Source organism: Rhipicephalus microplus, chromosome X, assembly GCF_043290135.1.
Source record: "Rhipicephalus microplus isolate Deutch F79 chromosome X, USDA_Rmic, whole genome shotgun sequence".
Taxonomy (NCBI): domain Eukaryota; kingdom Metazoa; phylum Arthropoda; class Arachnida; order Ixodida; family Ixodidae; genus Rhipicephalus; species Rhipicephalus microplus.
The window spans coordinates 324,149,019-324,165,349 of record NC_134710.1 but is presented as its reverse complement, the minus strand read 5'-3'; the positions used below and the strand labels follow the sequence as shown (position 1 = coordinate 324,165,349).

The 16,331-nt window shown below is 45.7% G+C and overlaps 1 protein-coding gene and 1 pseudogene across 2 annotated transcripts in view; both read left to right on the top strand.

Moving 5' to 3' along the window:
* Positions 1–16,331, top strand: part of LOC119161279 (QRFP-like peptide receptor) — a 280,506-nt gene that overhangs the window by 78,011 nt on the left and 186,164 nt on the right. The window lies entirely within an intron of this gene.
* On the top strand, positions 2–9,133 carry LOC119162080 (uncharacterized; annotated as a pseudogene).

Genomic DNA, 16,331 nt, shown 5'->3' with positions numbered 1-16,331 from the left:
AGGTCGCTTCTGGTTATACGCTGAAAGTGAACACAGTTGTTTTGCTTTTTCATTCTTCATAATACAAATATTGATCAGCGTAATTTTTTTTTACTGACACTGTCATGTACAGACAAGAAACTTGGTGCAGCTTGCACCAAGTCACGCAAGACTGGGTCAATGCTGAACAGATGGGTGCGTGGAGGGTCCTGGCTTGGCTATCTTCTCACCTATATATTCACCACCACGTGCTACACTATATACTATAAATGGCTATTAGGAGTCGCGCGTTTCAGCTTATCGTGTTAACCATTTGTACAGACTACTTGGTGGGTGGTGATTGAGCGCATGCCGGCTCAGGATGATAATATTGTTTCTATCTTTGACCACAGGTCGGTGAACTCGCTTATGAGAAGACTCAATCAGATTCACTCAGACTCAAATCTAGCGGTTAGTCTGAGTCAGAGTGAGTGCGCTTGAATAGTATTTTCATTAGTTTCAGTCCGAGTGAGTCCCGATAAAAAAACCTTTTCGTCAGCGCGAGTCCTAGTGAGTCCGGCTCGGCAAAATTTTAGTGAGTTTGAGTCCAAGTGAGCCCTTAGCGAGGAAATCTGAGTGCGCTCCACAAGTTTTGCCGACCTATGCCGACACACTGCAAGCCTCGAGCATAGCAGCTACGCTGTAAAAATGTATACAGCAATTCGGTCAGTCGTGTACACATACCGAAAGTGGAGCGAGGAGCTTCCCGGAGCCACCACTCGACGCGATAGCTCACGCTATCTATAGGCAATAGCCTCGTCGGTGATCTCTTCGCAGAATGAGACAGCACCGTCTGCGCTCTAACAATCCTGATGAATAGCAGCACAACCTATTTCATTGCCAGTAGCGACGCCCTGCCGGAGCTACGTAACACCAGCGGCTTCAACCACGTTTATTTTGTTATCGTTAGAGGTCTAATCTTTGCGCACTAAGTCGTCAGCCTTACTGGAACAGTTGCTGATGGCGCGTTGCTTCACTTTTGGAAGCGCTCGCTTATCAAGAGGCTGATCGTTTAAGACCCCGCTTGCCTGCCCTAACTCGCCGGAAGCCGAGCCAAGGATTATTGGAATCAGCCACTTTACAGCACGTACCAACAATGCAAAGGTTTGAAGCCGGCCGCAAGACTGCCGCCTGCAGGACACAACGCCTATGGGACTGCCGTTGTATTCCTAAGCAGGAGCATAGCTATCGTCGGATGTGTACGCTGAACTTGACCCTGTAGCAGTGCAACTTTGTTTTTTTCGCCTTCAATAGTGCTGTTAAACTTGATCGGCCGTTGCTAGAATAGGTCAAAAGTCACTCAGCCCTTTGATTGGTGCGATATAGCAACGGAATGTGTTTATTCTTCAGGCATGCATGCTTGCTTTTTTTTTTTGTTTGTCTGGGATCACCGAATTCCCAAAGCCTTAAGTTGATGGTTCGCTTCTATTGAAATCTTTACATAAAACTGCTCTTACGACCCGTACTATCAAACCATTATTACGATACAGCTCTATATAGGATCAAATGCCATCCAACGTCGCATTCCACATTGCGATAACGAAGGCAGTTGACACAGGGTGTGCTCTCATATTCCAAGGCAACTACCGAAAAGAGAAACTAGTATATTCGTAGAAATTAATCAGCAGTGGTTCAGTCTGACCGTGTATCTTGTACCATCATTGTTTCCTCGTTTGATGCACGCATGCGTAAGTGGCTATCACGAGTTCTGCCACCGTTCAGTGTGACATATCACCTTGTTTTTTTTTCTTCCCTTCTTTTCTGGAAAGTCGGAATTTTAGTTGTCTAGTATTCTAGAGTACATTTTTCTTTTCATTTTGACGATTTAAAGACGATTGCGAAAATTCCAAATAATTTCCATGTTTTCCTAAGTGACATGGTAAATCCGAAAATCTGTTTCACTGGTGATCACACACACACAGCTGTAAGATGCGAAACCCTGACTGTAGGGTACTGTAGAATAAATCCTCGTAGGTGTTCCTACCAAGCTATCCCTTGTTATGATTGTTATTGGTTATTCACTCTCCACCATTTTTTTCAATATGTACGGCATAAAATGATAAGAAGCATGATTGATTGATATGTGGGCTTCAACGTCACAAAACCACTATATAGATATGAGTGACGCCGTGGGGAAAGGCTCCGGAAATATTGACCCCTTGGGGTTCTTTAACATGCACCCGTGATAACAAATAACCGTCCGTTCTCTTGTCAAGAGTTGAAAAGAGTTTTTTTTTAAACAGCACATCTTGCAATGGTGATGTTAAGTGGTGAGTAATGTATGCTGGTAATGGGAGGCATTTATTTTTCTCGAGAGCTAGAATGATACACCTTTCTAAAAGATAACCATATTTAGAGATACTATACTTACCGCGAAGACATGGCTTCAATTACCATTATTGTGATTATTCAGACGGACAGATCCCTATGTCAAAATATGGGAGCTTTGGAAAGCAGATACTTTCAGATTTATTCTTTCCTAGTCTGCGAAACAGAGTTCTGCGGAGCTTAAGGAGTAATTCCCAAAAGAAATATGTTTCATTTCTAGAGCAGTATGCTGCTACGTCAAATATGTTTAATAAAAACGTTCAAGGATAGTTCTAGTCAAATTAGGTTTTCTACATCCGCACTTCTCCTTCCCGACAGCAACTAAAACTGCATTATAGCTTAATAATGCGGCGTCATTTTTAGAGGCTAGATTTGGAGGCGTAAAAAATAAAAAAGCGCCTTTAGGTGCCAAACATAGGCAGGTAAAACGCCATTTCAGGCCTCCAAACATTGTATATATATGCACAAATAGGATTTACAGAAACTAAAATAATTTAAAACAAAGAAGTGCGAGACTTTTATCTATAACAGGAAGCAAGAAATATTGTGGTTTATGACAGCAAGAAGGCGCTAATGATTGATGTATAGTCATGCATTTCCTGCATAGTTAGTAGAGCATGGTCTTTCCTTTTATTGTCTAGCATGATCTTGGAGTCTTTTCGTCGTGGCTGAGAGAGGCAGCATAGGAGCAAATAGTCAGACCCCTGAACAATCAGAAGGGAGAAATTCCGGGTATGAGCAGCCTCCAATCGCGTAGGGTTAATATTTCTCATGTAGGTAAACACTTTTAAGGGCCCCTCATCATGTTGAACATTTATAGTTGGCAGTTTCCAGCATTTCTATCAGAGAGGCATTCACTTCGAGCATCATATAGCAGACAGGCATTCCTTCTGCCATGATCTGTAACGCTACGTGTCGCTGAAAGACACAATATTTCAGACAGGGCGTTCCTTGACATCCCTTTTGCGGACGCGCGCCCCATGATGGAGAAGCTGACGTACAACAAGCACTCAACCTGCTCTTACGTCATTTCTGTATACAAAGAGATTGCCGCTCTGGCGTTCCTCACCGTAAACACTTATTCAGGTCCCGAGTAAATACCCGATATATTCAGAAAGCCAAACATGAAATGTTCCGTTTCATCGCTATATGCAGCACTTTAAGCATAACTCGATTTGGAGCGTAGCACGTGACATTGCGAGAATTATTTTAGGTGATATGTGTAACTTTTGTAATCTGCTTTAAGCAGCTGAATGAAAGCTGTGAGAAATGAACTGCACAAATTGAATATATGAGCGTGTTTCTATTTTTTCTTTTTAATTTAGAATCGCAGTGAGATTCTATACACTAATCGGACTCCGTTTAGCAAGCATTTCTTTTTTTGTTGTTCCCATGTCGTGCCATCCCTACATCGCTTGGCATGTTTTTTGGTGCATCATCTCTGGCAGCAGTGTCAGTGTGGCGCGATAGGGTGTATAGCGCCAAGGATGCATAATCGGTTTCAGCCTCTCCAAACGTACGCTCGCTGAGAGATACATCCCTCAAAAACAGGCGCTATACCACCGAGAACGACCAAATGATCGCGTACGTGCACAATCATTCTCGGGCACGTTACGCGCACATCAACTTGCGCACGCGTGACATATGTTGATGCGTAATCGTCATGCCATCCTTCGACTCCGATACCGAAAATAGCAGCGAAGAAATCGGGATTGCGATGACACGTGGCGAGTACGAAGGGTTTCAAGCTTGCCTCCTCGCATGACGGTTTCGTCGCTCGTAACGAACCATTTAGTACAATTATCGTGGTGGACCACTCTTCATTGGGCACGCAACAACTTCCAATGTTAACTACAATTTGTTATATGGCATGGTGAGTGGCTCTCAAAAAGTAAATTCTAAAGAAACAAAACAAAAGTCACTTGCACCTCACATTTTTCTTTCTTTTCATGCACACTCTCCTTTCCCCTCCATTCTCCGCCTGCCCGCGTGCTTCACTTGCTCGCGGCTACACAGGTGGACCTCCTGTTCTCTACCCACCGCCACATCAGGGTCTTCAGGGCAGCTCTTCAATTCCATCAGGACACTGGACAACCCTCTGTAGAAGCTTTTTGGCACATCCTCGTCCATAGATGCCACACTCCTCTCCTTCTCGCGTGTTTACTTCTCTCAACCATCCCACGCAGACGGTGAGACGTGCTTCCATTTAGGGCAACAGAAATAGCGTATTTTTCGCTCCTCAATTTCTTCTATTACTTCAGCCACTCGTGCCATGTCAGCAATGTGTCGTATAGGGGCCGCCACGCCCCGTTTCACTGCTGCTAGCAGATTTTTTTTTTTTTTTTTTGAAAGTTGGTAGAAGAACAGATAGACTGGGTTAAGTCGCATAGAGATTGAAAAGGTCAATGTTGCCCTGTGACAAGAATAAGTTTTATGTTGCGCTCTTTCACGAAATTTGAGCTTGCATAGTGTTTTTGTAGGCGCCCATATTGAAAATACTCATTAATAGGCGCTTATAGGCATTTAGGCACGAATGCCAAAATATGCATTGATAAGCACTCTAAAACATCATATAAAATTCCTTCTTAACCTATAACTCATGCTCATGTATCAAATTGGCATGATAATAATGCAAAGAACAAAATAGGCATTTGCCTAAAATCTGGTCTCCAATCATTTGAGCAGAGGTTCCAGCATTTTAATGGTGTCACTGCATGCAAATTTATTACCCGTGTCAAATCGTGCAATGGTTATCATGGTTACGAGCGACAGAAGTAAAAGTTCTCAACATATATTGACTTCGTTCTACAGGTTTCATAAATGTGTTAATCACAATCGAGAAATTCTATCCGGATCAAGACTGAAACAAAGCTAAAGTGATCTTTTGAAATAAAAACCTTTCTACCACTATACATAGTTCATGCTGCGGGCACAAAATGTGTTATTCAAAGGCTATCGTTAGAGCGGAACTGTTATCTTCTCATAGAGTGAACAGCTACTTCACAGAACTCATCTTTAGTTATGCGAATATCAGCGGTAACAAATGAAATTAGGCAAGCACATCGCATAATGATGTTTCAGTGGGTATACGGTACATAGTAATGTTTATATTGCTGAGAATGATGCAGATGCTGAGGCAGCAGGAAAACTAAAGTGAACAACGCAACATAGGGTTATCATCGCCGCTTGAGCTTATAGTGACAAACTTGCCGAGGTGCCAATGATTGATCGCCACAGCAGTCGACACGTGGAGTCCACTTGCGCACGGCACCCTTGCAATGACAGGGCCAACCTGTCGCGTAATGCTTTGCGCGTCCAGGAGTATGAGAGGACAAGTCTTTGCAAGCCAGTAGAACTTACCACCATGAGTGAGTTAGTGATGGAGCATTGTCACAAGCGCTTGTGCGTAATGCATTCACCCCACCGTAATGTATGTGACTACTGGCAGAGTGATTGCAGTGATTATGAGATTGAAGTTCGTGAGAGTGATTGCGACAATTTTTTTTATTTGAGTGTTAATTCGCTTGTTGACTAAATACTCCAAAGTCATGCTCTTTACCTCGTTTCATTGTTGGTACACACAAACTAGTTGGTTCCTAGACCAGCGGCTCCTACCTGCGCCTGCTATTCGTAAGGACTGCACTCCATAACAACCAAAAAGCGAAGTCGCTTCAAGCTTTACCCCATGGTCGAGGGTGGAGTATGCAGTGACAGAATAAATATTAAGAAATTGGTGATCGCCGAAGTGAGCAGACGTGTTTGCATGGGCTCACTTATTGCTGATCAGTTATGTACTGGTAACTACCTCGAACCAAAGTTTTCCCTTCATCAATAAAGCGTCAATGTGAGATGCATTGACTCGTACCAGCTGACCGCAGAGTTACGCTTTTTGTGTCAAATTTCGGGACTTCATCCACCACCGCCTTTGAAGGACTGCTCAGGCCTAGGCGTGCTCCGCGAGCGCTAGGCCTGACACCGGCGCACCGGCCGCCGCCAGCCGTACTCCTCGGTGGCGGCCACTCGTCAGCTGTGAGATGGAGGTGTTCGCTCGGACACCAGTAATTGTTGACAATGAAATCTGCGTTAAAGTTCAAGTAGAAGAGATAACACCAGAGGAATACCACAACAAAGCCGGATGGATGCTCGTGGGGGAGCGTATGTCAAGACTGCGCCGGCGAGCCCCCGCCAGCGGTGTTCCCGACGGACCCGGGGAGAGTCAAGCAAGCCCGAAATTGAAATTTAACAAAAACGTCAGAGCCTCAATAATCAAGGCCGCACGCATGCCAGCAGTGCCGCTGGAAGAAAGCAAGATGGTTGTTAGACACAGAGGAAGACTATACATCGTTAAGATTGGTACCACCACCGTCGCCACAGCTATATTCACCTCAGCCACGATCATGAGCGAGGAGAGCGCTGCCGACACCATCTGTCCCAACATGCAACAAAATATTATGCTCGTCAGCACACCGAACAAAGTCAATGCGGCAAAGTAGGCTAAAATCCAAGTAATTACTATTTAAGGCAAAACCTACGAAGTTAGCGCAAAGCGCGCGGCACCTCACGACACTGTGAAGGGCGTCATCAGAGGCATACCCGCTGACGCGAACGCTGAAGAGCTAGATAGAAATATTGTAAACAAGAGGAACCCACTAGCAGTTGGTGCAAAAAGGATCGGCAGCATGACCAGCGCGATCGGGGTGTTCCAAGGACCCAAAAGTACCGAACTTCGTCCAATACGGAGTCACCCTGACACCGCCTAACCTGTACAGGAAACAGATCGACGTTGGCCAGCAGTGCGATGGAGTGGGACACCGTAAGAACTTGTGCCGAACCCCTGCAATGAAGACATGCCTGGCCTGCGGGCTTGGGGACCCCAAGGACGACCATAGATGCACCCCAAAATGTAAGCTGTGTGGGGGCGAACACTCGACTGGAGACCGAACATTGAGGACAAAAAAACAAGATGCCCTACGTTGTGCGCAAGCGACAATGGGTGCGGCGACAAGCCGAACGCCAGCCGCTGTCGGAGAACAATTTTCCGCCACTCGACAAGCCGCCAGTTGCGCGATAGTCAAGGACCCCATCAAAGAAGTGAGGCAGTTTGGGCTAGTTGCAATAACATTACGATAGTTATAGCTTGTGTCCTTCTTGTCTCTTTGTCGTCGTTCTGTTCTCGCGCTATAACTATTGTCCCATCGAAGAACCGCGTGTCAAAATCCAGAGACACCAGCAAGAGAAGCATCAGCAAGAAAATGTTTTCATCTCGTGAGCGAGTAGGCTGGGCCGATGCAGCGAAAGAGAACAATACACGGAGCGCGCAAAAAAAAAAAAACACCGAAGCCGCGAAGAAAGGCGATACGGGCAAAACGAGACAAGCCAACAAGACCATTAGGCAAGAGAACGCGGAGCTGCGAAAAACCATCAACAACCTCCAGAAAGAGATCGCCGAGATCCGTAAGCCGCTGCTATCCAACAACGACCCTTCACAGAGACCCATGCCATGCACAACCAAGACCGAAGAAATTATCATGAACAGTCAGGAAACAGTTTTAGAGGAACCAGTCCTGAAAAAGCGAACCTTCGAGGCCAAGCACACGCAAAAAGAAAACATACGCTACGACAACCTTGAATAAAATTCGAAGAAAGGTTCACCAAACTCGAAGCACTCATCACGGCGAACCTCGCAGCTGTAACAGCTATGAAACAGTGGATGTCTACCAAGCCGAAAACACGAACAGAATTGGCTACATCGAAAGAACCTTACAGCCGATCCTGAGCCACCCGACGTCTGCGCCCCTTTTCGCACTACAGCCGCCGAACCAAAAAACACCGTACGCGACAACGCAATCATGGCCTTTAGCGCATCAGCCACAGGCATAACAGTGCGGCAGTGGAACCGTCGCGGCTTCAGAAGGAAAAAGTCAGTCATCCGGCTGCACATCGCACGCACCGTGCGCGAGCCTGACGTGATACTACTACAAGAGACACTCACTGACACAACGACACTCCCCGGCTACAGAGTGCACAAAGGCCCGCCTGACGGCAAAGACCTGTGAACCCTGATCAGGACTTTTGTTGCACACGAGCTGCACAACACTATCAAGATCAAGCACACTTTCACAAAAATCAATCCGGACAAGAAGAAAAAAGGAAGCGTGTTTCTGCTCAGCGCGTACAGCAACTCATCAACAAAAAAAAAGAGATTCAAGACATTGTTGCAAAGAGCAAGCACCGGAGCGAATCTCAACACGCTGATGACGTGCGGTGATATCAACGCGGTGAACCCAGCCTGGGGCTACAACAAGTACACAGCAAAGGGCCGCGACCTGTACCAAGACGCCTTGGAATTCGACTTTACCCTCATCACAGATCCGACGCATCCGACGAGAATCGGCAACTGCGTGTCCCGTGACACCACTGCGGACCTCACGTTCATTAGGAATGATGTTTAGGGTGCGATCATGTGGAGAAACACGGAGATTGATTTCGGTAGCCACCACACCAATGTGTAATTCACCATACCGGAACACAGTGACACCAGCAAAAGAACACACGAATGGATAGACTGAACTTGGGAAGACTTAGCTTTCGAGACACCAGAAACCCTGAGAGAAACTATGACAACGAGATCAAAGATATCGACTAGTGTACGGCCAGAATCACCAAGAGTGTACGCGACGCGACCAAAGAAATTGAAATGGACACGTAGATCGACAAAATAGACAGCCGGCTAGAGCATCTCATCGAAGCAAAACAGTCGGTACTCAGTCGATGGAAAAAAACAGTGGCTAAATATGGGCACGTGGGCCTACAGCATTTTCCCCTCCATGGAAAATGCGGCGGCTGCATTTTCCATGGAGGGGAAAAGGCTGTAGGCCCACGTGCCCATATTTGGGTGCACGTTAAAGAACCCCAGGTGGTCGAAATTTCCGAAGCCATCCACTACGGCGTCTCTCATAATCGTATGGTGGTTTTGGGACGTGAAACCCCACGTATCAATCAATCAAATATGTGATTCGCAGCAGGAACTGAGTTTAAAAACTAGTTAACGCCTCTTGCATTCTAAAGTTAATCATTTTTTATCAAGGCAAGTTTTGAAATGCCTATTTATGCTAGAGTGAATTTTGAATAAATTATTCTCAATTAAAAAGAGAGCAGGCGAGATAATGAAGCTGTGGTAGGGCTCTTTGTTCAAACGATGTGAATAAGCTTGATTGATGTGGGGTTTAACGCGTCAAAACCACCATATTATTATGAGAGATGCTGTAGTGGAGGGCTCCGGAAATTTCGACCACCCGGTGTTCTTTAACGTGCATCCAAATCTGAGTACACGGGCCTACAACATTTCCGCCTCCATCGAAAATGCAGCCGCCACAGCCGGGATTTGATCCCGCGACCTGCGGGTCAGCAGGCGAGTACCTTAGCCACTAGACCACCGTGGCGGGGTGATGTGAATAAGCTTCAGAATGTATATTTTATTAGACATTTTCACGTTGTAGCTTTTAAAAGCGCATTGGACAGAGGTGCAGCAGAGACAGCCGGACGTGAGCTCTGTTGTGCGCCAGCTCAGAATGCAAAATAGAAAAGCTGTTAAATGCGAAGTTGCTGCGGAATTGCAGTTTTGTCAGTAGTAGAGTACCGGATACAAAAAATGGATGCGCATGACGGGACGCACGATGAACGAGTAAATCACACTGCCAGCTAGCACCGAGGCCAAGAGACAAAAGTGTGGCTGAATTCTGACATTTTGTGGCACCAGTAGCGGTGCTTTGAAAGCAGCCTTCTGCGCGCGCGTCATCGAACAGCGTATTGCGAGGGCATTGTGCCGTCTCTGTGACCCGAGCACAATTTTCCCTGGCGCAACGCCACCGAGCTACCGGATGAACAAACAGTGTCGCCGGAAAATGCGCTTTAGCATGAAGTGTTCCTCTTAGTTGCTGCGGCAGTTTCGGCAGCAGATCAACGCGGTTGCTCGCTCACAAATAAGTAGAAATGGAACTTTCATTAAGCAGTCGCTTAAGCAGCGCACGTAAACAATTATGCCTGTAGGGTAGGCACGTAGAGCATTAATAACGTAACCAGACAATTTATCTGCTTGTATTTCATTCTCCGTATATATTTTTGCATACCTTCGCTCTACCTTCCACTGTGGGTTCACGTTACGTCCTCTAACATTGCGATCGATCCGCTGGCGAATGGCATCGTCGCAGTCTAATCATGCCCAAGCTCCAATAAGCACAAATCGGATTCATCCCAACAGTCCCGTGCTGTGGTACCTCGCGAAGGAAGCAATGATAATGTTTCCGACGGCAGTCCCTAACAGGACCACAGAACGACCTCGTCGTATGATGTGAAACGGACGTTAGCGGGCAAACACACAGACACACACACGCACATAAACACACACACACACACGCGCGCATAGAGAGAGAGAGAGAGAGAGAGAGAGAGAGCAAGCAGCACAATTACTGTGTACTTCCCCCGAGCTCAGTGCAGCTAAGGTTTCTCTAACTGAATCTTCTTGGCACAGCCCATATTATAGGTGTGACCCTGCTTCTTAAAAGAATAAAGAACTTAAGCGTACTTTATTTTCATGAATTCCTGGGGACTTGTAGCATATCATGCTTACTTCTCCTGTGACAAAGATCTAAAAGCTATCAGGGTTGTAACGAAATAATATTAATGAAAATATTCTTAAAATGAAGGAACGATAACATCGATTAGTTTACACAGTAGCCCGGAGTGCGCGTTTACGGATTAGTTTAGTTATCTGGTCATCTATTACATGTATATACATATGTGCAATATATGCGCACGAACAACGCCTTGTAACCCTCCACAAGGGCCTCGCAGTTGTGGTACTCGACAGTGGGCCCGATGGTCAAGGGTTTTTTTCTGGCGATGGCAGCCGCGAATTGATGGAGGCGAAATTGTGTAGAGACCCGTGTACGCAACTAAATTTAGGCACGCGATAAAGTACTCTGAATGGTGAATTGTTCGGAGGCCTCCACCACGGCGTCATTACAACCATGTCGTAGTTTTTGGGTTGTGAACCCTGATGGGTATTATATTCATAGTTAGGTTCTAGCCCGGCTTTGTTGCTGCATGTTTATTGTTGACTTACGGATGGGCAGCCTTCCTAGCATCTTTTGCTTTTTAGCAGAGACAGCTCCTTTTCATACACCAATTCAGTCTTTTTTGTTTTTGTTTTTATCTCCACTAGTGTTTACTTTTCGAGTTTTGCCGTCACTGGAATTTCAGAGTTCTTTGCCAGAAATGTATCAAGAAAGCCGCACTTCAAGGTTAGGATTCAAAGTGGGAACCTGCCAGATTATAAAACACGCTGGCCCTCAGACACTCGGTCAGCAGTCGAAAAGAATGCCTGTCCGACCCAATAAGCTAGAGCAGGGATTGGATGGCGCCAACATCTGCGGCAGCTTATCTATAAACCAGCGACGAACTCGTACAATATGAACGAAGCCAGTGGCATGAAACTAAAGGCAAGATAAAACAAACAAAACAACAACAACAACAAAGTAAGCTTGTCTTGTCCCTTTCTCTCGGCCCCCGGAAGTACAACTTCCCATGCGAAGATGATGTCCATCGGTGTAGCTCATGCCCAACATGTTGCTTTGTTTTATAAAATACAAATAATTACAGATTATAATATGAAAATGCATTCACGTATTGCTAATCGTGAAGTGTTGTGAAAAATCAAGCATTATTTAAAATGAAAGCAAGAAAACAGGAATGAACAATGTTGAAAGCCATTACAATAGACAAAAGGGGAAATGAAAAATATACTAGACAATATTCAACAGGGCGTTCCAATGGTCTCTGCAGCCAGTTCTCCTTTCAAGTAGCCAACATGATATGAGTAGAGAAGATGCCACAAATGAAAAAAAAAAACAGTTTTTTTTAATGCAGGCCTACTTTTCAAAGAGGCAGTTCTATTATTTAGTTTTGTCACGTACAGAAAAGTCGTGACTAGATAAAGAAAGTAATGAGTTGCTTGTTCAATCTTACAGTGCCGTTTCGCTATTGTAAAACTCAGTTTGAGCATGAAGAAAAGATACAATAGCAAAGAAGGAAATGACATGCAGGAGCGCTCATCCTTTTCTTTTCGATTTGTTTCTTTGCTATCGTCTCTCCCCTTCATAATCAGAAAAAACTGAGCTATAGCAAAACGACATTATTATGCACCAACTTGTCTAATGAGCAGTGCTAGTCGATTTCATGGCTAGAAAAAGAAGAGCGAAGCAGGTCCACCGAACTATGAACAGTGTAAGTCCACAGCACGAATACAAGAACACACATTTATGACGACGAAAACGTTTCTGACTAATGTTTTTTTTTCTTGACAAAGAGAGCGTTACTCGCGCAGTGTCGTAGAAAATGCCCCACCATACAAAGAAGGAACTATACTGTGCTTCATATAGTCCCATCTCTAACGACCATGATTACTTTTATGGGGGAAAACGACAAATGTTTGTTTACGTGTGTCTTGCGTATTCAGAAGTGAATTTCGAGGATTTGCGATATTATAGTCACTGCGGATTGTTTTCACCATGTGTCGAGGAAGACCTCTGCTGCTTTGTTGATTTTACCAGTACGGACGAATCCGTACATCAATTCCATATACGAGTGAATGTTTGGTCCTCAAACCCCTGCTTTAGTTCACTGTTGTACCTTACTAATTAAACGCTCATACAACTTATGCAGCTGAGTCAAAAAGTGTATTTTTTTTTTCACTTACATTATGTGAAGTACATCCGCCTTATCAACACCATTGAATTCGCTATGTTTGAGGGTACACCAGTGAGCACTCACTTAAAAAGGTGGATGTGAGGTGCTACAAGACGACGAATCAGCATTCCACTTTGCGTAATATATGATTGTTATTACTTTCAGGCTTGAAATAGAAAATTACAAACGTATATACATAATGGTTTGCAATCAAGCGCAATGACTTCACTGACAGCAGAGTTATTTTAATAAACCCTCTAATTTTACGTGCCTACGCTCCAAAATGATGATGTGTCGCGAAAATTGTGGGGCTCATATACAGTATGGTGATTTTGCGATGTTAAACCTCACATATCAAACAATCAAATCTAGAGAGGGGGGTGCTCCGGTTTAATTTTGTCCAAATGGATTCAAGAACATGTGCATAAATCCAAGTTCATGGGAGTTGTTGCAGATTACTCCGACCTAAATGCGGCCGTCGTAGTAAGAAAATTAGGTCGCGACTTCGTACTTAGCAGCACAACGTCATAGCCATGCACTAAGCCAGTACAGCGGTTAACTACATTATGTTCAAGCAGTAGGTAATAATAATAATTGTTGAGCTTTAACGTCCCAGCAATTCCGTCTTCTGCGAAAAAAGCAGCCGATGACGCTCGGTTTCGATTCCGGGACCTGCACGCTAGCACTCGAGACCCCTATCCGCTACACCACAATGTCGGGCAAGCAATGGGAAGCCAGCACTTCCCTGATGGCGCTCCTATCATTTCTTCGTGCGAGCCCAAAGCTTACAGGATGCGGCAGCTTGGCGAGCTCGCTGAGAACCAGCTAGTAGGAACGAGCCGTCGCGAGGTGTACTACGGGCACTCTTTAACGTGCCCTCGTACACGTTGCACGCGCTGAAACGCATGGTGAGCGCCGTGCGGCAGTACCCTCGGTTTTGCCCGATGTGCGCCGTGTTGTAGGTACTTTGGAACGCGCAAGAGCGGAGAAGAGTTAAAGACTTCGTTGAAAACTTTGACGCAGCGGGCGAGCAGCGATGCCAGTGATTATTCTCCTCTATGGTTTCAGCAACGCGGTGCGCGCGGTATCTGGCACCGTCGGATACTTTCGTGACACTGTGTTGTCGAAAGGACTGACGCTGCCCGATGTACAGGGTCGTCCACTCTTAGTAAGAACACTGCGCCGCGTGGCTTCGCTCCGCGGGGCGCCAGCGCTAGCGATGCGGCCGCGCATCGAAGCTTACCGGCGCAGGCGCACTAGAGCGTGGAGGCGGGGCTTCGTTTCGATTGAGAGCGCGGGAGCGCGCCGTGCCTGTTTTGCTGTGAAGCATGCTTAAAGCACCTGAGAAACCACGAACGTTGCAGGAAAACGGGCTTAGCTCAGCACCACGTGTTGTGTAGTTACGGTAATTTTGAGAAGTGGGTGATTTCTCTTGCTTCAGTATTACTATTCCAGTTCAATGCATAAGTTGTTGCAAACTCTTGTGTATTGGTTTCGATTGGTTTTTGGCCTTTTAGTCCATGAGAAAAATACGCCACTGAGCGGTGCTCTCACAAGTTTCTACATCCGGGAAATATTTACCATGGCCTGAAATTACGTGCGCACGGGCAATGTTTCATTTTATTTCCACGTAAATATAGAAACACCATCTGATTATTCATTACCTGACGTTGGTCCTGAGGTCATATTCTTTTTTTCAAAGATATGAACATCACGTAGCATTGGGGCGTTTATAGTAGCATGCAGGCACAATCGCCCTACTCGTCGCAGACCTGCACTTGACCTCTTCTTTCTGCTAGCTGCCTTATACAAATAGCTTCGTATTCTCCAGCCGTCTAGATTTTCATTGGGAAACAGGGGCCCCACTCTTTTTTGCCAAAACACGTAATGCATTGCAATATGCCTGCGCGTGTAATGATGCTGTGGTCACTACTGAAATGCCTGACCGATGGATAAGAGCTTGTCCTTCTTTGAGGTTCACATCTTCTGACGGCTTCTCTTTTTTACCCCCAAGCCAAACGCAAGGAACGCAACTATTAATAAGTTTTCAATATATGATAAAATCCTAAGTACTACGTCCGCGCCTTGACGTTCTTCACCTCCTCCTCCGTACTTTATTGCCCTATTCTCCTGATTTAATTTCATTCTTCTGTACACTCAGCTTACAATCCTTACATGGCACAGAGAGCGCATGTATACGTGGGGTTATTTTTTCGGGGAGTGTCTTACGCGACTCCGCCATAAGTTTAACAGCATATTTTTGTACCATATCTTACAATACTCTTTGAGCCCCTGCGAAAGAACGCCCCGCCGCGGTGGTCTAGTGGCTAAGGTACTCGGCTGCTGACCCATAGGTCGCGGGTTCGTATCCCGGCTGCGGCGACTGCATTTTCGATGGAGGCGGAAATGTTGTAGGCCCGTGTGCTCAGATTTGGGTGCACGTTAAAGAACCCCAGGTGGTCGAAATTTCCGGAGCCCTTCACTACGGCGTCTCTCATAATCATATGGTGGTTTTGGGACGTTAAGCCCCACATATCAATCAATCAACCTGCGAAAGAAGCCTGCCGTCTCACCCGCGTGCACGTTACCAAAGCCTAAGCCACTCAAAGGAACCCAAACAGAAAATTGACAGGACGGCGCTTGCATTCGGTGTCCAGTTCATTTTTTTTTTCACCTTGATTTTCTGTACACGTTAAAAATAAAAAAAAAAACTCGGCCAAAAAGCTCCGCTGGGCCGTTTCTCGGGTCTGCCAAGATCACCCTGAGCGGGTCGCTTGCGGTTCGAATGGGCATTCTTATCTCCAGGCGGTAATGACGCAGGGATGACATGATTCTCCAGTTATCTGTGCCGTCTGCCCGATCAAAAAGCTGTATAAGCTCAAGTCACAAGACGTTGTTTTACTGAGAGTATTTTGATTGGCTGGCCTTGCATCACGCCGTCACCGCTCGATGGCTGGGACTCCTTGTCAGAATTGAAAGTCGTTTCACGACAGACACCTACTGTGGGCTCTTAAACGACGTGCTGCTCCCTTATCTAGTTGGGGGACAGTTCCCAGAGAAGGATTCCATCCTTCAGCATGATAACTCCCCTATGCGCTATAAAAAAAATTGCTCGGTATTCAAAGAGTCACGATGTGGCAGTTCTTAAGTGGCCTCCACAGTCGCTTACTTAAGCATCGTTGAAAATGCGTGGGGAAACATATAACTTGCATTGACCCACCGGCGACTACGTGCAGTCT